The 27,208-nt window shown below is 36.7% G+C and overlaps 1 protein-coding gene and 2 long non-coding RNA genes across 5 annotated transcripts in view; 2 read left to right on the forward strand and 1 right to left on the reverse strand.

The window, feature by feature from the left end:
- Positions 1–16,022, reverse strand: part of LOC116524702 — a 49,155-nt gene extending 33,133 nt beyond the window's left edge. The window contains exons 1-2 of the long non-coding RNA XR_004257448.1: positions 15,948–16,022; positions 6,674–6,819 (exon numbers count right to left, since the gene is read on the reverse strand). This is a non-coding gene — a long non-coding RNA (uncharacterized LOC116524702). The remainder of the gene's footprint in view (positions 1–6,673; positions 6,820–15,947) is intronic.
- ZCCHC7 (zinc finger CCHC-type containing 7) overlaps positions 1–27,208 on the forward strand; it is a 227,746-nt gene that overhangs the window by 98,926 nt on the left and 101,612 nt on the right. The window lies entirely within an intron of this gene.
- Positions 13,690–26,946, forward strand: LOC116524700. Its single transcript, XR_004257445.1, has 2 exons — positions 13,690–25,845; positions 26,168–26,946. It is a non-coding gene; the product is annotated as an uncharacterized LOC116524700 (long non-coding RNA).

Here is a 27,208-nt window from a genome sequence, read left to right on the forward strand (position 1 = left end):
TTTTTTTTTTTTTTAATTGCATTTTAGGTTTTGGGGTACATGTGAAGAACATGCAAGATTTTTGCATAGGTACACACATGGCAGTGTGATTTGCTGCCTTCCTCCCCTTCATCTATATCTGGCATTTCTCCCCATGCTATCTCCCCCCACCTCCCCACCCCCCTGTCCCTCCCCCATTTCCCCCCAACAGACCTCAGTGTGTAGTGGTCCCCTCCCTGTGTCCGTGTGTTCTCATTGTTCAACACTCGGCCTATGAGTGAGAACATGCAGTGTTTGATTTTCTGCTCTTGGGTCAGTTTGCTGAGAATGATGGTTTTCAGGTTCATCCATGTCCCTACAAAGGACACGAACTCATTATTTTTGATGGCTGCATAATATTCCATAGTGTACCACATTTTCCCTGTCCAGTCTATCATCGATGGGCATTTGGGTTGGTTCCAGGTCTTTGCTATTGTAAACAGTGCTGCAGTGAACATTTGTGTGCATGTGTCCTTATAGTAGAACGATTTATAATCCTTTGGATATATACTCAGTAATGGGATTGCTGGGTCAAATGGAATTTCTATTTCTAGGTCCTTAAGGAATCGCCACACTGTCTTCCACAATGGTTGAACTAATTTACACTCCCACCAACAGTGTAAAAGTGTTCCTATTTCTCCACATCCTCTCCAGCATCTGTTGTCTCCAGATTTTTTAATGATTGCCATTCTAACTGGTGTGAGATGGTATCTCAATGTAGTTTTGATTTTCATTTCTCTAATGACCTGTGATGATGAGCATTTTTTCATATGTTTGTTGGCCTCATGTATGTCTTCTTTTGTAAAGTGTCTGTTCATATCCTTCGCCCACTTTTGAATGGGCTTGTTTTTTTCTTGTAGATCTGTTTTAGTTCTTTATAAATTCTGGATATCAGCCCTTTGTCAGATGGGTAGACTGCAAAAATTTTTTCCCATTCTGTTGGTTGCTGATTCATTCTAATGACTGTTCCTTTTGCCGTGCAGAAGCTGTGGAGTTTGATTAGGTCCCATTTGTCTATTTTGGCTTTTGTTGCCAATGCTTTTGGTGTTTTGGTCATGAAGTCCTTGCCTACGCCTATGTCCTGAATGGTTTTGCCTAGATTTTCTTCTAGGTTTTTATGGTGTTAGATCTTGTGTTTAAGTCTTTAATCCATCTGGAGTTAATTTTAGCGTAAGGTGTCAGGAAGGGGTCCAGTTTCTGCTTTCTGCACATGGCTAGCCAGTTTTCCTAACACCATTTATTAAATAGGGAATCCTTTCCCCATTGCTTGTTTTTTTTCAGGTTTGTCAAAGATCGGATGGTTGTGGATATGTTGTGTTGCCTCCAAGGCCTCTGTTCTGTTCCATTGGTCCATATCTCTGTTTTGGTACCAGTACCATGCTGTTTTGATTACTGTAGCCTTGTAGTATAGTTTGAAGTCCAGTAGTGTGATGCCTCCCGCTTTGTTCTTTTTGCTTAGAATTGACTTGACTATGCAGGCTCTCTTTTGGTTCCATATGAAGTTTAAGGTGGTTTTTTCCAGTTCTGTGAAGAAGGTCATTGGTAGCTTGATGGGGATAGTGTTGAATCTGTAAATTACTTTGGGCAGTATGGCCATTTTCACAATATTGTTTCTTCCTAACCATGAACATGGAATGTTTCTCCATCTGTTTGTGTCCTCTCTTATTTCGTTGAGCAGTGGCTTGTAGCTCTCCTTGAAGAGGTCCTTTACATTCCTTGTTAGTTGTATTCCTAGGTATTTTATTCTCTTTGTGGCAGTTGTGAATGGCAGTTCGTTCTTGATTTGGCTCTCTTTAAGTCTGTTATTGGTGTATAGGAATGCTTGTGATTTATTGCACATTGATTTTGTATCCTGAGACTGCTGAAGTTGCTTATCAGTTTCAGGAGATGTTGTGCTGAGATGATGGGGTCTTCTAAATATACAATCATGTTGTCTGCAAATAGAGACAATTTGACTTCCTCCTTTCCTATTTGAATACCCTTTATTTCTTTTTCTTGCCTGATTGCTCTGGCTAGAACTTCCAGTACTATATTGAATAGGAGTGGTGAGAGCGGGCATCCTTGTCTAGTGCCAGATTTCAAAGGGAATGCTTCCAGTTTTTGCCCATTCAGTATGATATTGGCTGTTGGTTTGTCGTAAATAGCTTTTATTATTTTGAGATATGTTCCATCAATACCTAGTTTATTGAGCGTTTTTAGCAGAAAGGGCTGTTGAATTTTGTCAAAGGCCTTCTCTGCATCAATTGAGATAATCATGTGGTTTTTGTCTTTGGTTGTGTTTATGTGGTGAATTACGTTTATAGACTTGTGTATGTTGAACCAGACTTGCGTCCCCGGGATGAAGCCTACTTGATCATGGTGGATAAGCTTTTTGATGTGCTGTTGCAATCGGTTTGCCAGTATTTTATTGAAGATTTTTGCATGTATGTTCATCATGGATATTGGCCTGAAGCTTTCTTTTCTTGTTGAGTCTCTACCTGGTTTTGGTATCAGGATGATGTTTGTCTCATAAAATGATTTGGGAAGGATTCCCTCTTTTTGGATTATTTGGAATAGTTTCAGAAGGAATGGTACCAGCTCCTGTTTGTATGTCTGGTAGAATTCGGCTGTGAACCCATCTGGACCTGGGCTTTTTTTGGGTGGTAGGCTCTTAATAGCTGCCTCAACTTCAGACCTTGTTACTGGTCTATTCAGGGTTTCAACTTCTCCCTGGTTTAGGCTTGGGAGGAGGCAAGTGTCCAGGAATTTATCCATTTCTTCCAGGTTTACTAGCTTATGTGCATAGAGTTGTTTGTAATAATCTCTGATGATGGTTTGAATTTCTGTGGAATCTGTGGTGATATCCCCTTTATTGTTTTTTATTGCATCAATTTGGTTATTTTCTCTTTTCTTTTTTATTAATCTGGCTTGTGGTCTATTTTGTTGATCTTTTCAAAAAAGCAGCTCCTGGATTTATTGATTTTCTGAAGGGTTTTTTTGTGTGTCTATCTCCTTCAGTTTTGCTCTGATCTTAGTTATTTCTTGTCTTCTGCTAGGTTTTGAGCTTTTCCGATCTTGCTCCTCTAGCTCTTTAAATTTTGATGCTAGGGTTTCAGTTTTAGATCTCTCCGTGCTTCTCATGTGGGCACTTATTGCTATATATTTTCCTCTAGAGACTGCTTTAAATGTGTCCCAGAGATTCTGGTATGTTGTATCTTCGTTCTCGTTGGTTTCGAAGAACATCTTTATTTCTGCCTTCATTTCATTGTTTATCCAGTCAACATTCAAAAGCCAGCTGTTCAGTTTCCATAAAGCTGTGCGGTTCTGAGTTAGTTTCTGCATTCTGAGTTCTAACTCGATTGCACTGTGGTCTGAGAGACTGTTTGGTATTATTTCGTTCTTTTGCATTTGCTGAGGAGTGATTTATTTCCAATTATGTGGTCAATTTTAGAGTAGGTGTGATGTGGTGCTGAGAAGAATGTATATTCTGTGGATTTGGGGTGGAGAGTTCTGTAAATGTCTATTAGGTTTGCTTGTTTCAGGTCTGAGTTCAGGTCCTGGATATCCTTGTTAATTTTCTGTCTGGTTGATCTGTCTAATATTGACAATGGGGCGTTAAAGTCTCTCACTATTATTGTGTGGGAGTCTAAGTCTCTTTGTAAGTCATTAAGAACTTGCTTTATGTATCTGGGTGCTCCTGTATTGGGTGTGTATATATTTAGGATCGTTAGCTCTTCTTGTTGTATTGATCTTTTTACCATTATGTAATGTCCTTCTTTGTCTCTTTTGATCTTTGTTGCTTTAAAGCCTATTTTATCAGAGATGAGAATTGGAACTCCTGCTTTTTTTTTGCTCTCCATTTGCTTGGTAAATCTTCCTCTATCCCTTTATTTTGAGCCTTTGTGTATCTTTGCATGTGCGATGGGTTTCCTGGATACAGCACACTGATGGGTTTTGACTTTCTTCCAATTTGCCAGTCTGTGTCTTTTGATTTGGGCATTTAGTCCATTTACACATAGGGATAATATTGTTATGTGTGAATTTGATACTGCCATTTTGATGCTAGCTGGCTGTTTTGTTCGTTAGTTGTTGCAGGTTCTTGATTGTGTTGATGCTCTTTACCATTTGGTATGTTTTTGGAGTGGCTGGTACTGGTTGTTTCTTTATATGTGTAGAGCCTCTCTCAGGAGCTCTTGTAAAGCAGGTCTGGTGATGATGAAATCTCTCAGTACTTGCTTGTTCGCAAAGGATTTTGTTTTTCCTTCATTTATGAAGCTTAGTTTGGCTGGATAGGAGATTCTGGGTTGAAAGTTCTTTTCTTTAAGGATGTTGAGTATTGGCCCCCACTCTCTTCTGGCTTGTAGGGTTTCTGCTGAGAGATCTGCTGTGAGTCTGATGGGCTTCCCTTTGTGGGTAACCCGACCTTTCTCTCTGGCTGCCCTTAGCATTTTCTCCTTCATTTCGACCCTGGTGAATCTGACGATTATGTGCCTTGGGGTTGTTGTTCTTGAGGAATATCTTTGTGTTATTTTCTGTATTTCCTGGACTTGAATATTGGCCTGCCTTGCTAAGTTGGGGAAGTTTTCCTGGATAATATCCTGAAGAGTATTTTCCAGCTTGGATTCATTCTCTCCGTCACATTCAGGTACACCTATCAGACATAGATTAGGTCTTTTCACGTAGTCCCACATTTCTTGGAGACTTTGTTCATTCCTTTTTACCCTTTTTTCCCTATTCTTGCCTTCTTGTTTTATTTCATTGAGTTGATCTTCGACCCCTGATATCCTTTCATCTGCTTGGTGAATTCGGCTGTTGAAACTTGTCCATGCTTCGCGAAGTTCTCGTGTTGTGTTTTTCAGCTCCATTAATTCACTTATATTCCTCTCTAGGTTGTCCATTCTCATTAGCATTTCGTTATATCTTTTTTCAAGGTTCTTAGTTTCTTTGCATTGGGTTAGAACATGTTCTTTTAGCTCACTGTAGTTTCTTATTACCCACCTTCTGAAGTCTGATTCTGTCATTTCATCACACTCCTTCTCCATCCAGCCTTTTTCCCTTGCTGGTGAGGAGTTGTGATCTCTTTTAGGAGGAGAGGTGTTCTGGTTTCGGGTGTTTTCATCCTTTTTGCACTGGTTTCCTCCCATCTTTGTCAGTTTATCCACCTGTTGTCTTTGTAGTTACTGACTTTCAGATTGGGTTTCTGAGTGAACTTCCAGTTTGTGGATGATGAAGTTACTTCTTTTTCTTAGCTTTCCTTCTAACAGTCTGACCCCTCTGCTGTAGGGCTGCTGAGGTCCACTCCAGGCCCTGCTTGCCAGGAGATCACCTGCAGCAGCTGCAGAATAGTAAGGGTTGCTACCAGTTTCCTCTTCTGCTATCTTTGTCCCAGTAGGATGCACGCCCAATGTCAGTCTCTTCTCTCCTTTATGAGGTGACTCATTGGATATACAGGGGTCAGGGAGCTGCTTGAGGATGACAGTGTGTCCTTTATTGGAGCTCAAGTCCTGAGCTATCAGCTCTGTTGTTCATTCAGAGTTGCTGGGCAGGTACGTTTAGGTGTGCTGCAGCAGAACTCATAAACTCCCCCCCGCTTTTTTTTCCCCCCCAGGTGCTCTGTCCCAGGGAGTTAGGGCTTTATTTATGAGTTTCCGTTATGCTGCTGCCTTTTTTTTTTCTTTCAGGGCTGCCCTGCCCAGCGAGGAGGCAGCCTAGTCACTGCCTGCCTGCAGAGGCTTTGCTGAGCTGCTGTGGGCTCCGCCCAGCTGCCGTGAGATCTTTGCTGCAGTCCTGTTTATATGGGTGTAGTTAGAACTGCCTTGGCAATGGTGGCCTGCCTCTGTTATGGTGGACTCTCTCTGTAGTGGCAGGTTGCCTCGGCAATGGCGGGCTGCCTCAGCGATGGTCATGTCTCCGTAGTGGTGGAATGTCATCGTAATGGTGGACGCCCCTCCCCCACAGAGCCGGACTGTCCCGGGTTCAGCTGTGCTTTCTGTGAAACTCTTAACCCAGAGCGTTTTTAATTACTGTTTTATGTGTGTATGTGGGGGGGGGGAGGGGTTGGGACCAGCCGAGCCTGATCACCTGGCTCCCTGACTCAGTCTTTTGTTGTTGTTGTTGTTGAACGGTTGACCCTCTCCCAGGTGTTCCCGTCGCCTGTTGAAAAGCGCCAGGATCTCCTGTGCCGCGACTCACTGATCCGGCTGAAACAGTGGCACTGAGATTCCTGGCGGTTTTTTTGCCTAGGAATCTCCTGGCCTGGCTCGCTATTTCAGATGAATGGGCGACTCTGCGGTCTCAGGGCTCCAATCGCCAGCTAAGAGGGCACCCGGACCAGTGTCCTTTGTACAGAGAACCACCGCGCCAGGGCGCGGGTAAAGCAGCCACGCCAGCCGAGACAGCCCTCTCTGGCGACCTGTCGGGCTCCTCCGCCTGGGAATCTCCTGGTATGTGGGCAATAAAAATCCATCTGGAAATGCGGCGTCCACTCACCCTCTGCACTTTCACCGGGAGCTGCAATCCTGAGCTGTTCCTAGTCGGCCATCTTCCCCCAATTCCAAAAATAATTTCTTTATGTCCTTATTCTATAAGCTTTTTTCTAAACATTTTTAAGTTAGTTATTTGGTTTTTGCTTTTTAAACTTTTTTGTTAAAACCTCATACACAGAAGCACACATTACCCTAGGCCTCATAGAGTCAGGCTCGTTCATATCACTCCAAATCTTGTCCACTGGAATGTCTTCAGGGACAAACACATACGGAACCGTCGTCTCCTGTGGTAACAGTGACTTCTGGAATTCTTCTGAAGGACCTGTTTTACGGTTAACTTTAAAAAAAAAAAAAAAGTAGAAGGAGTACACATTAAAATAACAATAAAAAGTATAGTAAATACATAAACTGAAAATAGTCATTTATTATCAAGTAGTATGTACTCTGCATAATTGTATATGCTAGACTTTTAATGACTGGCAGCACACTAGATTTGTTTACACAAACATTGCCCCAAACCCATGAGTAATGCATTGTTAAAACATAACAGTGACTATACCATCACTAGGTGACAGGAATTTTGTGGAACAGCTTCCATATATTTGTTTTGTCATTGTCATGGTATATGACCATATACTGAATTGGGAAGAAAGGACATACAGCAAGATCTCACTTTTGTCGGGGAAAAAATTTGGTATGGGGCGTTATTTTATGAATGTTTGTATAAAAAATATATTAATTATCAAGATTTATTTAAGGAGTTAAGTTGGTAGCAGTTTTTCTTTTTTAAAAAAATAAAACATATTTTGAATTTTCTACTCAATTCTTTTTCTCTCCATTAGAATATAAGCACCATAAGAAGAGGAATTTTTGTTTGTTTCCCCTCTGTTGCCATATTGCAGATCCTAGAACAGTATTTCATAAATATGTGTAGAATGAATGAATGAATTTTATAGCTACCTGGACCTCAGACTAGATTTTTTTTCATTAATTTGTTAGTTTTGGTTTTAATTACATAGTTTTGATAACTGGAACTTTATGGTTCTATCTGGTGGAATAACATCTCTTTGTGAGTCATGTTTAAATTACTCTAGACTTTTTTTTACACCTGATAAATACCCTTTTGAGTTTTTCGTTTTGTTTGTTTGTGTGTTTGTTTTTTGAGACAGAGTCTTACTTGGGCACCTAGGCTGGACTGCAGTGGTGCGATCTCTCTCGGCTCACTGCAACCTATGCCTCCAAGGTTCAAGCAATTCTCCTGCCTCAGCCTCCCCTGCAGTTGGGAGTACAGGCGTGCACCGCCAGGCCCTGCTGATTTTTTGTATTTTTCGTAGAGATGGGGTTTGTTTAAGACCTCCAGACCTCAAATGACCCACCCACCTTGGCCTCCCATAGTGCTGGGATTACAGGTGTGAGCCACTGGTCCTGGCCATAAACATCTTTGGGCTTTAATTGGAATTGCACTAGTTACCTATATTAATTTGTCATCTTTCATTTAGGAGTTTTAAGACATTAGAATGAATTATTTAGACATTCCATATCTTTCAATAAACTTCATGGCTGTTTAAATATTAGCTGGCGTACTACTTTTAAATATATTTCTAGATGTTTTAATTATGTTTGTCTTGCTATTGACAACTGGTTTACTTTATATTTCTTCCTGGTATATAGGTAAACTGTTGTTTTGTATATGTTTTTATTAAGCCATCTTCCTGAAAGGTTTTTATTATTATTATTATTATTATTATTATACTTTAAGTTCTAGGGTACATGTACAGATCATGCAGGTTTGCTCCATATGTATAAATGTGCCATGGTGGTTTGCTGCATCCATCGCCCCGTCTTCTACATTAGATATTTCTCTTAATGCTATCCTTCCCCAATCTCCCCACCCCCTGCTGTTCTTCCCCTCCACCCCCACCCTCCACCCCCTGGTGTGTGATGTTCTCCTCCCTGTATCCGTGTGTTCTCTTTGTTCAATACCCACTTATCTGTGAGAACATGAGGTGTTTGGTTTTCTGTTGTGTCAGTTTGATGAGAATGATGGTTTCCAATTTCATCCATGTTCCTGCAAAGGTCATGAACTCATCCTTTTTTATGGCTGCATAGTATTTCATGGTGTATATGTGCCACATTTTCTTTATCCAGTCTATCATTAATGGGCATTTGGGTTGGTTCCAAGCCTTTGCTATTGTGAACAATGCCGCAGTAAACATACGTGTGCGTGTGTCTTTATAACAAAATGATTTATAATCCTTTGGGTATATACTCAGTAATGGGACTGCTGGGTCAAATGGTATTTCTATGTCAAGATCCTTGAGAAATCGCCACACTGTCTTCCATAATGGTTGAATTAATTTACACATCCACCAACAGTGTAAAAGCATTCCTTTTTCTCCACATCCTCTCCAGCATCTGTTGTCTCCTGATTTTTTAATGATCACCATTCTCACTGACATGTGGTGGTATTTCAATGTGGTTTTGATTTGCATTTCTCTAATGACCAATGATGATGAGCTTTTTTTCATGTTTGTTGGCTGCATAATTGTCTTCTTTTGAAAAGTGTCTGTTCTTATCCTTTGCTCACTTTTCGATGGGGTTGTTTGTGTTTTTCCTGTAAATTTGTTTAAGTTCTCTGTAGATTCTGAATACTAGCCCTTTCTCAGATGGGTAGATTGCAAAAACTTTTTTCCCATTCTGTTGGTTGCCGTTTCTCTCTGTTGATAGTTGTTTCTTTTGCTGTGCAGAAGCTCTTAAGTTTAAGTAGATCCCATTTGTCTGTTTTGACTTTTGTTGCCATTGCTTTTAGTGTTTTAGTCACAAAGTCCTTGCCCATGCTTATGTCCTGAATGGTATTGCTTAGGTCAAAAAATTTGTAACTCAACGGTAAGTTGATTAATGAAAACCAAGCCTTTATACCTTAAAACATACATAATTTTGTTGTAGACTAGGTAGCTGTTTTTCTCCATTTTTTTTTTTTACCCTAGTTGTTGAAAGCTTCCTGTCACAATGTCAAATATTTATTATTTAGAAGTGAGCAGGTTCTCAGTAGCCATGTAATGATACTTCTGGGCACATTTCACCTACTCCAAGGCAGAAATGTTGGGGAAGCTGGAAGGCTCAGTACTCTGTTCTTTGGTCAGCAAGTGATTGTTGACCCATAATTAATTAATAGAAAAAGCAGATAGTCTCAATGTTTTGGGTCTTTTATCAAACAGGTAAGTTATTCTTAGGATCTTTTCACTGTTTCTCCCTTTCTGCTATTCTAAAATACAATCCTGGAGTCTCTTAATTTTGTTTCTGGTTGTCACATTTCTGCAAACAGCAATGTATTGTGTTAATAGTTATTTCATCACAGACATTTCTGCGTTTTGGTTTACATGCGTTTTTGCCTTATTTTTCTTAAATTATTTAAAGGAAAGGAATATGTTTTGTGCAGAATTGTGTTAATCAGACATGTACTAAACAGTTACTGTGTATACTGCAGCAGTGGAAGGGAATACAGGGCCCTTATGTGCCAGTTCTGACAGTATAGGTGCAGAAACAAAGAATCTGAAAGAATTGTGGTAGAGGAGGGGCTTGCGAAAATTTAAGAAGCTAAGGAGTGTCCATTTGATTATATATTCTATAGTCTTCGACCCTGGTTATACATTTGAATCATCTGGAAAATTTAACAAATCTCATAGTTTTATTATACTTACTGTCACCGTTTATCTGGTCAGGAAATTGATTTCCAGAGATAGGGCCTAAGCATCTAGGTATGTGAGAGAGACTTAGAATTTTTTAAAGCTGTTATAGGGATTTAATTTGCCGTCTTAGTGAAGAACAGGAGTCAGCAAACTATGCCCCATAGGCCAAATCCGGCCAACCTCCTGTTTTTGTACTGCCATGGAGCTAAGAAAGGTTTCAACTTTTTTAAATGGCTGGGAAAAAAATCATGACATGAAAATTATATGAAATTCAAATTTCATTGTCCATAAATCAAGTTGTATTGCAACCAAAGCCTTTGGTGAATTTTTGTTGATGTGTCAAGAAATAATTGTTGAGAAACTTTTTCATAAACATATACATAAAGAGATATAGGAATATTTGGGTTTAGTCACCTCAAATTGCAAATCATTTCTTCCTTTTCCATCCATTCTTTCAATTAAAGCATAAATATATTTTCAAAAATTGATTTAACTGTTAATATTGGAGAGGAGAAATTGCTAGGCCAAATTCAGTACTCATTTGAGCATGTAAGGTACTATGGGCTTGTGTCTTCATATTTTATACTGACCAATTCACATGAGACAGTATTCCCAGGTTGGTGGTGTCGGCTTATTAAGGGTTTAAAGTAACATCGCCATGCTAATTTCATTTTCAAATCAAATGTTCATGGATTCCTATAGATAAGGTATCCCAAGGAAGTACTTATTTTCGAAGTACAGATGCTCCTTAACTTACAATGAGGTTATATTCCTAAAAGCTCTTTGCATGTAGAAAATATTTTAAAGTCAAAAATCTGTTTAATAAACCATACCCACTCGACATTATCGTTTAGCCTAGCATGTCTTAAGCTTGTTCTTATTTTTGTTTGTATTAATTTATTTTACTCTTAACTTCTAAGGAGAGGAATTAAAATAATTCCAAATGCTGTCATTTTCCTCAGCAAATTTTAGGCACATGACCTGGGAAATTGTGAACTACATTCTCCTTTGGCTTTTGGACTTCCTGTTGCGTTTCGGGTATAATATGCTTATAAAGATAGATTTTTATTAATTGTGTTTGAACTAGTTACTGAGAGTACCATCTGAAAACTTTTTTTTTTCTTGATTGTATATAAGTGTTAAATAATGAGATCACAACTATTTTTGAACAATTAGAGGTTATGCTCTTTAAGAACTGATTTTGTAGTCCCTATCCATGAATTTTTCCTCACCTCGTTTAGCGGTAAGGTCAAGTAACCATTAAGTAGACTGAAATAGCCCCAGCTCAGGCATTCATTCACCATTGCAGTGGAGCCAGAGAATTATTAGGAATGGCAGAGAATGGCACTACATAAAGCAATGACAGGAGACTGACAGGGTCAAGAGAAAATGATGGAGGGTTTTAGAAATCCAAACCAAAGGAAATAAAGAAGAAGAAGAAAGTAAGGAAGTAAAGATAGGAAGATAGGGATTTTTTTTTTTTTAAAATACAGAATCTTACTCTGTCACCCAGGCTGAAGTGCAGTGGGATAATCTCAGTTCACTGCAGCCTCCTCCTCCCTGGTTCAAGCAATTCTCCTGCTGCAGCCTCCTGAGTAGCTGGGCCTACAGTCACCCACCACCACGCCTGGCTAATTTTTGTACTTTTAGTAGAGATGGGATTTCACTATGTTGACCAGGCTGGTCTCAAACTTCTAACCTCAGGTGATCCGCCTGCCTTGGCCTCCCAGGTTGCTAGGATTATAGGCTTGAGCCAACATGCCCAGCCAGTATAGGGATTTATTGCCTCACTTAGGCATTTATTTGTTCTCAGCATAGCTGGATCATTCTAGATCTATTCTAGAGGTTCAAGCATTAACACTAACTCGTCCCATTTCTCAGATCTACTTTACTTTGTGCTAACTGCCTTCATTCTTAGGCCTTCTGTAGTATGAGGAAAATGGCTTTTGGTACTTCAGACCAAAAGGTCCTTAACACCTATGTCTCAGACAGATATATTGTCTTTTTTGAGGATTCTGGTTAAAGCATGGGAAGCTATTTCATTGATTCAGCTTTGGTTATTCCTGGTCCAATCAGTGGGGCCTGATGTTTGGATAGGACAGGTGTGAATGGTGTACCTGCCGCAGCCCTAATGGGGATGCAGTGAAGCATAGGGTAACCATCTCTTATCACCATCTAAACGCTATGGATAGATTTTCCGATAAGAAACACTTGTTATCAGAAAGAAAATGGATGCTAAAGAGAGTAAATAGTTAACTGTTAAAAGACCAAAACCTAGCACTTGTATCATCTAATATAGAATCTTGTATACATTGTACACTTCATGTTTTTTAGGAAACTTAAAATATGCTTAAATAATCTTTGTGAAAGCTTCAAAAATTCTTCAAGGCCTTATGTATTTGTCCTTTCAGTTTTTCATTATAAGTTTATGAAAATATTTTAGCCATTCTTTTAACAGTTTATTGGATATCTGCTATGCTGTTTTACCTGCAGTGCCATTTAACCTTTTCAAAAGTTGATAATTTAAAAAACTTTCTAAGTTTTATTTTTACTTGAATATGTACAGTATATTCAATTCGTATTTGAGGGGTACAGTATGATGTTTCAATACATATATATACTGTGCAGTATCAAATCAGGATCACCTCAAACATTTGTCAATTCTTTGTGGCAAGTACATTCAAAATTCTCTCTTCTGGTTATTGTGAAATATACAATGTAGTAGTATTGTTCATTATAATTACTCTCCTGTGCAACAGAAAACTAGAACTGGAACTCCTATTCATCTGTTCTTTTATATCCATTGACTAACCACTCCCATCCAATCTTTGGCCAGTCTCTGGTAACCACTGTTCTATCCTGTACATCAGTGAGAGCTGCTTTTTACAACTCCACAAATGAGAGCAATCATGTGGTATTTGGGGCATATTTCATTTAACATAATGTCCTCCACGCTTATCCATGTAGCCAAAAAGGAAAGGATAGTATTATTATTATTATTTTTCTGAGACAGAGTCCTGTTCTGTCACCAGGCGGGAGTACAGTGGCATGATCTAGGCTCACTGCAACTCCTACTCCCAGGTTTAAGCAATTCTCCTGCCTCAGTCTCCCAAGTAGCTGGGATTACAGGCATGCACCACTATGCCCAGCTAATTTTTGTGCTTTTAGTAGAGACAGGGTTTCACCATGTTGGCCAGGTTGGCCTTGATCTCCTGACCTTGTGATCCGCCCACCTCTGCCTCCCAAAGTGCTGGGATTATAGGCGTGAGCTACCGTACCCCACCTTTACTCTTTTTTTAATGGCTGAGTAGTATTCATTGTGTATCTGCATCACATTTTCTTTGTTCATCTGTTGGTGGGGAGTTAGCTTGATTCTGTATCTTGGCTAACATTAGTAGTGCTACAGTAAACATGGGGGTGCAGATATCTCTGACTACTGATTTCATTTTCTTTGGATAAATAAGTCAGTGAGCTTGCTGGATCATATGGTAGCTCTGCTTCTAGTTTTTTGAGGAACCTCTACACTGCTTTCCATAATGGCTATACTAATTTACATTCTCACCAGCATTGTATAAGGGTTCCCATTTCTCCACATCTATGCCAGCATTTGTTTTTTTGTCTTTGTGATACTGGCCATTCTTATAGGTGTGAGATGATCCTTTACTGTGGGAAAGTATCCTTATTGTATAGAACTATTTTAACCAAGGCTCACAGGTTATCTCCCTACCATTTTTATTTTTAATCTAAAGTGCTATCAGATTTTTAATTCCTATGCATAACATACAGTAAACCTCATCTGGAAGACCTGTACATGGCACAGTGCAGGCTGCTCAATTTTTCTGTCTTGGAAGGATGAAAGGCTAAGTTGAAAAATCATTTATCAGTTTCACTCCAGTTGTTACATTTTGACTTTAGAAACATCCTTCATCTCCTGAGTCTCATAATCTCCTGCCTTTGAGGTTGTGTCATAGATATTATATCACTCAAGTGCTTTCAATTTGAACTTCAAGAGGGTTGCCTATGTCTCCGAAGTTGCCTTTAGGGACTATTTTACAGTTATTATTTCAGCTCCTCCCACCCTAGCTTGTTGAAGAAAGTTCTCTAACCAAAGGTAATTCTAATTGCCTTTGAAATCAGCACTAGTCAAAGTGTGCAGTAGTTTTATGAAGACGGAGACCTCAACCTGAAGTTTCTTAAAAAGAAGACACAATAAGAAGGCTCAAGGTACCCTTTTGTCCTTCAAAATGAACTGCCAGTGCCTCTGCCTTCGTGCCTTCAGTGAACATATTACATTGGAACGAGATTATACTTGTGGTTTTACTTAAGAATAACTCTCCAAGAAACGTGTTGTTTAGCAATATTCCTTTCAAATTCATAAGCCCTAATTGAAATTACTTTCCATTCTATCTTTGTAGCAAGACTTAAGCTTCATGAATGGATAGTAATTCTGCCCTCATGTTTCAGGGCTCTGCCTTCATGCTCTATTCTGCTTCCTTTCCTCCAATGAATGTCTTTCCCCTTGACTATATCACTTAAAAAGCTATTCTTTAAAATTAATGGTATTGCTTCTTATTTATATATTTTACCTCCTTAACCATACTGCAAACCTCTCAGAGTCAGGAACTGTATGCCTTGTATTTATTTTGCATTTTCACACAATGGTCACTTAGTTCAAATAATTCATAAATTTTTAGAATCTAGGGTATAATGTCACAAAATAAGGCATAGTTCTTGTCTTCATAGTGCTTTTTAACCTTTAGAAGAGATATGACATGCAAGTCTAATATACAGGAGTTATTAAAGAGAGCAAAATCAGTTTCTTCTCAGGAAAACAGTAAGGACAAACTTCATGAAGGAGATTGTATTAGAGCCAGGCCTTAGTTGCACTAGATTATTGGGATATTTTAATTTGCCTGTTTGCTGGATCACAGCATTTATAGAGGAGACATTTAAAGGAAACAATGGGATTGTAATCCCTTCTATGTGTAATTCTTGGTGGTTGGCAAAACTCATTCCCATTTTTATCTCATTTTTGTCTCATTACCCTTTGAATCAACATATCACATCTATTATTAACATGTAAAAATCTCACCTATTTAGCTTTCAGAGTTTTGTTTTGTTTTGTTTTCCCTAATTGCCTTGGTGGTTAGAAAACAGAAATAACAGAGTCTTGACATCTCTCTGCCATGATCTTTTGTGTTGAGATTAGCACTCTTGAAGAAAGGAGAGATTTGTTTATAGCATCTGCTCTGACATGTCAGTACTGATCCTACCCTGATTGACCAGATTTATTAGTGACTGTCTTATAATACTACTGTAACATTACTTTTGCTTTCCTTTTCCACCTCATGCAAAGAGAAATGAAGTAGGAACTTTTTGCTTGTTTGACGGTATTCCTGAATTTTTTGATATGCTTCTCTGGGGTGATTTAGCTCTTTTGGAAAACACCTGCTATGATATGTAAAAACATTTAGATTGCACTGTTTTGCTAAATAATTTTTCTTCCTTTAACAGAAGTATATTTTAATGGTTTGGTTTGCTTTTTCTTTTTCTTTGTGTTCCAATATTCTTTGAGGAGAATGGGAAATGGAAGAAGAAACCTTAGTGAAATAAGTTTTTTTGTGTTACAAAGAAACTGTTTAATAATAAATGTTTCTCGATCCACTTGATGTCCACCTTTTTTTAACAATGGCTTTTATGGAAGGGAAAATTTGGCTTTGATTTTGCTTAGATGAAATTGCATTCTTTTGCTATTATTCAGGAGACTGTTTCTCACCTGGTTGATCATTTCAACTATTTCTTTCTGTGCTTCAAATCATCAGAATCCCATTTGCCCCACTGCAGACTTGGCATGTCGAATAAATGTGATGGCAGCAATTAACATCATGATTGCAATGAAAATATAAAAAGGAAATAGTTGCGAAGTTGTAGTAGGGAAAAACAAAAGCTGGAAAAGCTGCTTTTTATAAATAAGATGAAATTATTTTCATTCTTCCTACATAGGATTGAAAAATAAACAAATTCTCTGGTTATTTTGCTTGTTGATTGTTTCTGCCATGTAGCTTAAGACTCTATAGTTGTGGTTCATTTTGCTTTTAAATTTCAAGAACAATACAATAAATTGGAGAGGTCAGTGTTCTACACAAATTAAAAGAAATGTACCATTAGAAAAAGCCAAAGGATTTACAATGTTCCCTTACTTACACATGAATGTAAGCATAATTTTTCCTTACTAGTAGGTCATTGTGTTATTATTGTGTATTGCAGAATGTATTTCACTTGAATTTAAAAATAATTATTAAATGGCTGGTATTTCAATTTTTATTTAAAAGAACATTATCTAAATATTTACATAAAGCAAAAGCAGCCATTCTTTTCATCCTGTTTACTATTTTTCATTATTTAATATTGATTTTTCTTTTTGTTGGTATTAGATTCTTATTACAATGCCTTTGCTCTTTGCCCTGTGATGTTGCTTTGTTGGCTTGTTCATCTACGTTGTAGACCTAGATGACCTTCATGTTCTAGTCCTTTTGAGTTTTTTACCGGGCTGAACCAAATGAAAGCAATTGGTTGCTAGTAAAAGAACTGGACAAAGGCAGAGAGGGGGGATTTTAAGCATGGGGTACTGCCTTAGAAAACAGCAGATATATCTCAGTTCGGTCTATGAAAACCAGCTTCTATAAGGCTAGGCCACCACACTGTCATTTTTTATTATTGGCTATCCCTTAGTCTCTGTACACTGTTGAAAAAGTGATGATTCATCACAGGATGGTTTGAAATAATTGGCCTGTTCAAACCTTAACAGTTGGGGAAGTTGATTTTCTATATTATATAACACTGATGTCCATTACCCATGTATATTTGGGACACAGTCTGCCTCTTAACTGCATTGTGCTTTACCTGTATGTTTAGTTCAAAGTGAGATTGGTTCCTAAAGCTTTTTAAACAAAGACTTTTTCTTTTTGCTGTTTTTGTCTTTTAATATCAATATTGAATGAAAATGTATGGGAATCATTCAGATATGGTCAGTAGACATTAAAATAAAAAGGAAAATGTTTGACAGTTTCCCTGGGTAAGCTGCTGAGGCATTTATATAGCAAAATGGTGTATTAAAAGCCAATTATTAGAATAATGATCAACATAAAACCTGGGCTTTAATTTACACATCATTAGAAGGTTGTCTGTTGTGGTTGAGGGTTTGGGGCAGTATACATTTGAGTCTTTGAGTACTCCTTCTTATAAGTGTCTCGTGTGAAGAGAATACAGAAAAAAATCTTTAAAAACGTAATTACTTATCTTTCCCATGATTGTTGTTTATTTTTTGTTCAGGTCCTGTTTTTCTTATAGTAAAACAACTCAGTATATATTTCTGGCTTTAGATTGTTACAAATTTAATCTAGTTTCTCGGAATATTAAATTTACATTTAAATGTTTTATGTGCCATTAAGTATTGTTAGAGAATTTTTATAGAGGTTAATAAAAGAGAGTTGCCCAAATTCTAACTATGTCAATCTAATATTTAATTAGTTGTGTGTTAGAAGGCAGATAAAAAAAATTTCACTTACAGCTATTAATAATGGTTGCAGGGTGAATTCTGGTAAGGTGTTATATAAAGGCCAGATAAAATAAAATATTGATGTTTAAAAAGTTTGTGGATAAGAAATCTTTTATTTTTCTTGTCACTTAAAATTAAACCAAAAGATAATTTTGTCACACTCACGAATATTTAAAACAATCTTTAAATAGAGAAAATCTGACCACATTTCATACTTCTACTCCTAAGATAAAGGAAAAGAAGCAGCAAGAGTAGCAAAGGTTGGGATAGGGATGGGCATACTTTACGTCATTTCTCCCAAAAGGGTGGAATTCAACAAGAAATTTTTTTTCTAGCTAAACGGCCATCATTTTATGTTTATTGTTGTTAAGAAGAAGCCACCCAACTAAGATGAAAAACACTGAATATACATTAAAATATTGACACAAAAGAAATAGCCAAAGGATAGATATTTGTCAATAATGTGGATATACTTCAGATTTTTAATAATACTATTATTGAAATGTTATAAAGGATTGAATAAAATTTCCCTTTTAAAAAGTAGCAATTCATTTAACAAAATAATTTCTTAGTTTTATCTAGGCTTCTTAACACCCTTGGACCTCTGAATTAATATATGTGCTGCCGAAGCGAGCACATGGACCTCTGAATTAATAAAAGGATTTATATAGTATCTGGGTTAAATATGCTTTTCTTGTTTTTTTTTATTTTGATGCTCATTTAAGAATTTTGCTTATAATGTGCCAAACCTTTAGCTATTTAGATATGTCCCAGTCATACTTAAAATGTTTACTTAGAGCTAGGTATTTGGTATGGTATTGACCTGGGTAATGAGTGTATGACAAAATGTTATAAATGAAAAGCTATTTCTGACTTAAACTCTTGATGTTTCTACATTAGTGCTAGTAAAATTTATGTCTTCTTAGTTCCAAGTGGTGGTATTTTATAATGCCATAGCAAAGCACGATTGGAAATGAGAAGTGCTGTCTCTTAGAAGTTCTCTCATATTTCAGCTAAAACATACTCAGCAAAAAAGATATGTAAATTAAAAGAAAATCTCCAATTTTCTATTCTGAGTAAAGCTTTGATTTTTGCTGATTCAGGAAGTAAGGTTGACATTGGAGCTTCTCATTTCATCTGGAATAATCACTTTTTCCTTTTGAAAAGTCTTTCATTTTAGCAGCAGTATCTTCTAAAACAGTCCATTTTGCATGGATGAACCTGTTTTTCTCTAGATAACACAGAAAATACAACTATCATAAACGGTAACCTGCTTTCTATAGTATAGCTTTCCTGAGTGCCCAGTGAGATACCAAAGTGCCAGGCTGTTCATTCTGGAGATTTCACTGATTTTCTTAGCTGCATCTCTACTCTAACCCCCCAAATAACAACCCCCAATAGAAAAATTTTATAACTTCCGAATTGACTACTGTAATAAAATGTTTAAGCCCAGGGTTAGATAAATAAGATGCTGACTACCTAATGAAAGTGTCTAATGTCAGTAGAGCTCTCCCCCAAGTCAGTGGCTTATCAGCTTAGGATCATTCAGAATATATTATTCCAGTTCTTGAAACATTGTACCATTGTTTTTTTTTTGTTGTTGTTGTTAAAATTGGTGTTGATTTATCTTAGTGATGCTGATATTTTCCTCAGATTTTCCATTAGTATTTTTTCTCCCATCTGAATAATCTGAATAAATAATGAACTTGCTTTTGTTATAGGAGTAGGTACATAGGACATCCAATAGCATTCTAAATGTTTGGCTGCCAAATAAGGAAATCATAACTGCTTATTTGTATTAAATTAGTATTAAATAAAATGATTAACATTTGAAAATGTTTTGGTATAATCTACATGTAATCCATTAAAATTTCCAAACTAATGTCAAATTCTTTATTACTAGGCTTTCTGCCCAATGATGTTCAGAGGAAATTGAGTTTTTGTTTAGCATCTAAGTTAAATGAAAATGTATATGATGTTTAGCTTTGATTAGAGAGTTACAAATGGATCTGTGAAGTTTTGGTTATATAATTTCTATACTATATGTATGGGGGCACTTCTTTGCTTCCCATGATAGTTGGGATGGTGTTGTGGAACAAATGTATTCTTGTGCAGTCTTGTTCACAGTATGTATTTCTGTTGCTTTTTGAAGTGTTAATGCTGTGTAATACCGACTACTTATATCAAAATTTGTACTCTATGTAGATAGTGCTTTTGAACTTCTTTCTGATAGTACATGTTCCTGTATTAATACAATAAAGCCAAGCTGACAGGGTGACATAGTGAAGCTCTTATTAAAAATGTATTGTAATTGTTGCTGAGATACTAATGGAAATCTAGAGCTTGCTGCCTCAGGTTATTTTAAATTGTGTATTTTATGTTTACATTTTACATTTACATATTAATTTTATCTGTTAAGAATTGCTTTCAAATTAAAAGATTTGTATATGGTTAGACAAGAGTATGAAAGTAATTTGGACTTAAGAAATCAGTTCTTTGTATCAGCACATTGAATGGTTTTGTATTAAGGAAAGCTAGATTCAGTGACAAGTTTGACCCCTCACATCTGGAATTGCCATGAGAGAAAAGCAATCATGGGAATCCTATATGTATACTTATCTATGACATGAGAAGCATATTTCTTTTTTTTAAGCATATTTCTTTCATTTTAGAAAAACAAAAAGCTCAGATTATTATGATTAATAAAGTTTTTTGTCCAAAACATAGTTAAGAATTATGGCAGGAAATATAGAAATATTTCTGAGCCAAGTTTATGGCATCCAAATACTACAGCTTTTAAAGGAATTCATGGATAAGCCATTTGAAATTTATGTATATTTGTTTTATGTTGATATCATAGGTCTATCTTATAAAATTTACGCATATTATGAAAACAGATTTTAAGTATTTAGTAAGGCCTTCTCTGGAAAATTCTAAACCTTTGTTTTAAAATTACATCTGTAGATCATCTGGTCACTCTGATATTGTGAAATTATTTTAACATTGAGTATTGCTGGCTGCATGTTTTGGCAACTCTTTAATCCAACTGTTTATTTTTGACAAAATCTTACTTTTTGAAAAGAGCTCATTTTAGAGGGATATTAATATTACTTTCTCAGTTTTTAAAACTACCATTTTGTAATTTACTAGTAAATTATAAGTGCTACAGAAAGCACTATGTAGTATTCAAGATCCATGTATTCAGGGTTAAAACTGAGTTTATATACACACATACTAAACAAAGCTATAGAACAATTATTCAAGCTGCAATGTGGACTATGCTACAAGAGTTAGAATGCTTTCTTTTCAGACGTAGTTGATTTGAATACAACAAAAAATTGTTCAGACAGCCAACTGAAACCTTGAAAACACTTTTCAATCTGTAGATACAACTGTATCAGCAAAATGTTGATCAGAGTTCAAATGGAAACATTAACTAGTCTAGCTAGCCTTCTGGTGTTTTCATTGCTTAATTCACAAAGAGAATCACACAATGGATTTTTCCGTAGTAATAACATTTTGCTGCAAAATTGTATGGTCTGTGGATATGACCATAGAATTTGTCTTGTCTCCAAATTTTCTATTCTGTACATCTTGAGTCTCATTTTATTCCTTTTTCACTTCATTAAACAATAAGGATTTACCTTAAATCAAGCATTTTTTAGTATGTTTATTATCTCCCATTGTCCTTTGTAATGCCATATTGTTACTGCCCAGCTCGACATAAAAACTACTCTTTTTACTTCTCATACTAGCCATTTTGCAAGCCTGAGCTTCTTTGTGGTACAGGTCAAGTACTTATGGAGTAAAGTTAAGTGAATTTTTCTTGTGCAGGAATGTCTTCATTTAAAGAAAAAGAAAAAGGCTGCCCCAGTCCTTGTTTTTTAAATAGAAACATTTTTTATTTAGAGCATCTTGTATTTTCTACTGAATATATCATAGTGTAGTAAGAGTTATATTTTGCTTTAGGCATAATGGTTTTTAAAATAGCCCAATTAATTACATAGATGAGTGTTTATCTTATAAAACAGCTAATTTTAAAATAGCTTATCCATATGAGTTCTTTAAAAGGCAACTAACTCTTAATATTTTAAAATATGATTTGATTTATAATAAACTTTCTGCAAGTGAGGGAGGCCTTTAATCTTTATTAAGAGGGGGTAAATGATAATGAATTATTTTTGCCAAGACAGTTTTTTCCTCTTAAAACTCAAGTAGTCCTATCATTTTCACTTTTTTCTCCTTGTTCCAAAAAGAAGTGGTGAATGTTTTGCACTGTTTGTTGGCTATGGCTGTGTCATGAGGGTTCTACTATGATTGATTAGTGGAGGGCCACTATGTATTTTTTATATATTTTCACTATGGAATAGTATTGGATTTTTTTTTTAAGTCAGCAGTGAGGAATGGTGGAAAGCATTTGTTCCATTTAATAATTTATAATAGCTAATTTCCCAGTAAGGAGCCTACCAAAACATGATAGATATATCTCACTTAGATGAAAAGTTGTCTGTAAGGTGAATCAAATCCTCTTTTAATATATCATATGAATATATAAATCATTTTTTCTCACCGATTTTATGGGGTAAAGTGGAGATATATTCTAGAAAATAATTTGGTTTTTAAGGCAAAAAATCAAATTTTTTGGAGAAAAGACTCTTTCAGATACAGTAATATGTAAGTCATTCTGAGTGCAAAGTAGAATTTTAGATAAATTTTAGATAAATTTAGATAAAATTTTATTTTCGGCATAGTAACTTAATTTTTTTTTCAATTGAGTAACTTTAAAGATAAACTTTATTTTTATTTTTTGAACACAGTTATAACCAGTAGTTTCAGATTTTCATCCTCTCCTTGAAATGCTTCAATAGAAAGAATATGTAACTCTTCTTTAATGTTCAATATTCTAATATTTTAAAGAAGAAGCTATTTTTAAAAATTAAAAGATTGAAATAAAAGAAAGGAATCTACATTTAAACAGTTGAAATTATGATCTTAAACTAAACTAGCAAATTATTAAATAAGCAAACCATTTCTTAGAAGCCATGTAACAGTGAACTAAATTCAATCCAATAAACTATCATTGAGCACCCACCTGCACAGTGGACAGCGTTCAGCAGTAGAAATGTGGTATTGCCTAAGAGTAACTAGCTCACAGCCTAAGAGACAGTCAGGCACATAAATGGATACTTAGAATACAAAGGGCAAGTACCTTGATAGATGAAAATATAGGACATCATGGGAATGTCTACGACTCTGAATTCACTTTTGGGAAATCAGGCGAGACTTCTTTTCTCCAAGACTTCTTTCCTCCAGAATCTTACCTGATTTCCCAATTTACCTGATTTCCTGAATTAGGACCTGAAGAATAATTGAAGTAAGCTAAACAGAGGAAGGCCTTGAAGAGAGAGAGTGTTGCAGGTTCAGAGAATAGCAGGTAAATAGCCCAACTGCTGTTGTGTCAGAGATTGATGTATAATTTGGTCTGGCTAGACCATAGGGTTCAAAGGTAATGGAAAATAGCGAGAGATTAGTTTGCAGTGGTAAAGTGAGACCAGATTATGAAGGGATTTATAAGATGATCTGAAAATTCAAGAGTTTTTCAAAGAGTTTTTTAGTAAGATAATGACAGGATCATATTTAGAATTTAGAAGTCAGCTTGGCAGAAGAGTGGAGAATGGCAGGGATTGGGCAGATGATGGCAAGATCAAACTTACAGAGACTAGTTGCTTTAGAAAATAGATGAGAGGTGATGGTACCATTCTTCTAGATAGTGAATACTAGAGGAGATTCAAGTTTGAAAGTGGAAGAATATGAATTTAGTTTTTAACATTTGATTTGAAGTGTCTGTAGACCATCTAATTTGAGGTGTCCAGAAAGGAACTGGATATATGAATATAGAGCCAAGCTCAAGAAAGAACGAAGTTAGATATATAGATTTGGCAGTTAATCAGCATGAGAACGTTAACTGAACCCACCGGAGTCCACAAGGGTCTTCAGGGCTCTCCATCTTTATCATCAACATATGATAATGATTTCATTACCTAATTCATCATGATTCGGATATGAAGGCATTGTGAAATATTTAATGTACTATACCAGTATAGGATATTATTAACTGTAATGAAGAGTACATTTACTAAAAACGTTGCTACAAAACTAGTGTAGTAAGCTCTGGGCCAGTGTAGACTATCATTTGGGGCAGGAAAAAAACTAGGTATTTTGCCATGATATCTTGAAATGTGTGCAATTGGCTCTTGGTATCTACTCATTAAACCAACAATCATGGATGGAAAATACAATACTTGCAGGCCAACTTTTTGTATTGGTGGGTTCTGCAGGAATGATTGCAGGAACATCCATAGATTTTGGTAGTGAGGCATCCTGGAACCTCTGGATCCTATGGGATGACTGTATATATTGTGGAATGGCTAAATTGAGATAATTACCATATGTATTACCTCACATACCTGTTTTTTTGTGATGGGAACACTTAAAAACTACTCTCTTGGCAATTTTTAAGAATACACTCTATTGTTATTAACTGTACTCACCATGTCATATAACAGATATGTTGAACTTCCTAACTGAAATTTTGTTATCTTTGACAAACATCTCCCCAACCCCCTCTCCACCAAACTCCTGGTAACCACCACTTTACTCTCTACTTCTGTGAGTTCAGACTTTTTAGATAACATATGTAGGTAGACATAAATGTACTTTATGGGTTTCATATTCTTTAACTCATGTAGCCCTTCACTCCTCACTTCAGCTTTGTGAAGAGAGGTAGGTATTTTTGCTGTTGTTTTCCAATTTTAAAAAAATGTAGTCATATCTAGTAACTTTCCCAAAGTCTTTGATTGCTCACTAGTGAGTGATAAATTAAAACTTTGAAGAGGGACCTGGGTAGAGAGAAATAAGCAAAAAAAATTTCAATGAGAGATCTATAACCTTACTGCATTCAATTGTATGTAGATAGGAATTACACCATTTTAAAAATGTATTGTTTATTTAAAACTTGAATACCCTATCTCTAACTCTGTTCTAGGTGCCTTGGTATCAGTACCAGAATGTTGTACAGTTTCTGAAAATTATTTTCAGTATAGCAGTTAAGGAAATTAAGACTTAAAAGCCATTGGTCCAGTTTTGATAAGAAATAAAGTTGGAAGCTGGGTGCAGTGGCTCACACCTTTAATTTCAGCACTTTAGGAAGGGCCAAGGTGGGAGAATTGCTTTAGCCCAGGAGTTTGAAACCAGCCCGGGCAACATAGGGAGACCTCATCTCTAGAAAAATAAAAAATAAAAACAATTAACCGGGCACAGTGGCATGTGCCTGTAGTCCCCCAACTACTTAAGAAGCTGTGGTGGGAGGTTCACTTGAGCTTGGAAGTCAAGGCTGCAGTCAGCGGTGATTACACCACTGCATTCTATCCCGAAAGACAAAGTGAGACCCTGTCTCAAAAAAGTAAAATAAACAAGCAAATAAATAAAGTTATAAATAAAGGATATACTTTCTTCATCTCTTCGTTTGACACTAAGACAAGTCACAAACCTGAAGAGTATTGCCTATTTGTTAGGGAAAAATCCTATTGTTTCTCCACTTTTTTATCTAGGTATGAATCTATTAAAAATTAACTTTAGTGTTATATATAAGCCAGCATAAACAATAGTAGATTATGTTCGTATAATGCTTTAATATTTACATACTTCGACATGTCTTCTCCAACAACCCTTGCAGTTCTCAGAGGAGGTAGTCAGAACAGGTATTAACCTAATTTTATTTTTGAACAAACGGGTTCAGAATGTAAAGTCAGCTTGTTTCAGAGCTAGAACTTTTCCTATTAGAACCACCTTGCTTTTAGATGTGCAATCTGTTTAAATATTAAAATAATTCAGAATCGCAAATTAAAATAATGTTATTGCAGTTCTTTTAATTTCCTGTCTGGAGTGTTTCAATAGTGGTTCCTATATTATCTGGGAAGTTAAACCAAATGTTCTTTTATACTCTTTTAGACTCTACAACTTCAGTTAATCCAGATTTCCTGCCTAATAACATGTTTGGCAGCCGGGCATCTCTGGCTGCCCTACCCTTCTAAGTGATTAGAACCTATTAAAAAGAGTGTTGGCCAGGCGCGGTGGCTTAAGCCTGTAGTCCCAGCACTTTGGGAGGCTGAGGCGGGTGGATCACGAGGTCAAGAGATCGAGACCATCCTGGTCAACATGGTGAAACCCCGTCTCTACTAAAAATACAAAACATTAGCTGGGCATGGTGGCGCGTGCCTGTAATCCCAGTTACTCAGGAAGCTGAGGCAGGAGAATTGCCTGAACCCAGGAGGCAGAGGTTGCGGTGAGCCGAGATCACACCATTGCGCTCCAGCCTGGGTAACGAGCGAAACTCCGTCTCAAAAAAAATAAAAATAAAAATAAATAAAAATAAAAAGAGTGTTCAGTGAAAGGCAGGGAAAAGGCCTTTTTTGGATACCTGTGTGTTGCATATAGCTAAACCCTGCTAGGCACCTTCATGTGAATCCTTGAAGACACCATGATGGAATCAATAAGCATGTCATAATTCAAGTAGAAGCTTATTATGAGTGCTAGATGATAGCCAGGTACTAAATACTTTTCTGATTTTACTACTTCGGACATTGCTCCTACATCTTTACCTGGAATGCTTTGTCTCATGTCAGTCTGCCCAGAAGTAAATTCAACCAGCCTTCAAAGCCAGCTCAACCAATACTTCCTTTGTAAAGCTTTCCCTACTTACTCTAAGTGATGATGTAAAATTTTTACAACAATTTGTTATTAATATTTTCGTTAGTTGTGCATATCTCATCCCTTCTTTGGTTTCTTTGTTATCGAAAATTGTCTTCCCATAACCTTGAATATTGTCCGTTTCCCTTAGAAAAGGGAAATGTGGGAAAGGTAGGGAGGTGGTTATATCAACCAGATTTTTGCTTCTTAAAATGGTCTTTTGTTGATATGAGTCTGTGGTCCCATTTATTGTAGTGACAGTATCTTGGTAGTGCAAATTACTGGGTACATAGGAGAACCACAGAAGGGACGATGGTCATGTCCTCCAGGGATATATCCGAATATCTGAATCCTGCTCTGGAGCCCAGTTCTTATTCTCTAGTAGCCTTGATCCCATTCTCTGTACCAAACATAGAGTTTACTTCGTTCCCTGTACGAGCCAATTCCCAGCCCCAGTAAGCCAGGAAATCCAGCAATAAAGAATTATTCCCAGCAGCATGTTTTGTACATAGGTTTTCTAAAGTGTTCAACACTCTTTCAGTTCAGATTCCACCATAATTTATATGATCAATCAAGCACTGCTTTGTTTCTCTGTAGCTCTATTGGAATACAACATAATCAAAGATGTGTAGAATATGGGAATTCTGGGTTTGCCAAATTTTGTGCTGGAGGAAAATGATGGCTCCATCATTCTTCCTACCTAACTCCTAGAAAGGCAATATGGTATTGTG

This window comes from Sapajus apella, unplaced genomic scaffold, assembly GCF_009761245.1.
Source record: "Sapajus apella isolate SASKATOON/1434 unplaced genomic scaffold, GSC_monkey_1.0 scaffold46, whole genome shotgun sequence".
NCBI classification, from domain to species: domain Eukaryota; kingdom Metazoa; phylum Chordata; class Mammalia; order Primates; family Cebidae; genus Sapajus; species Sapajus apella.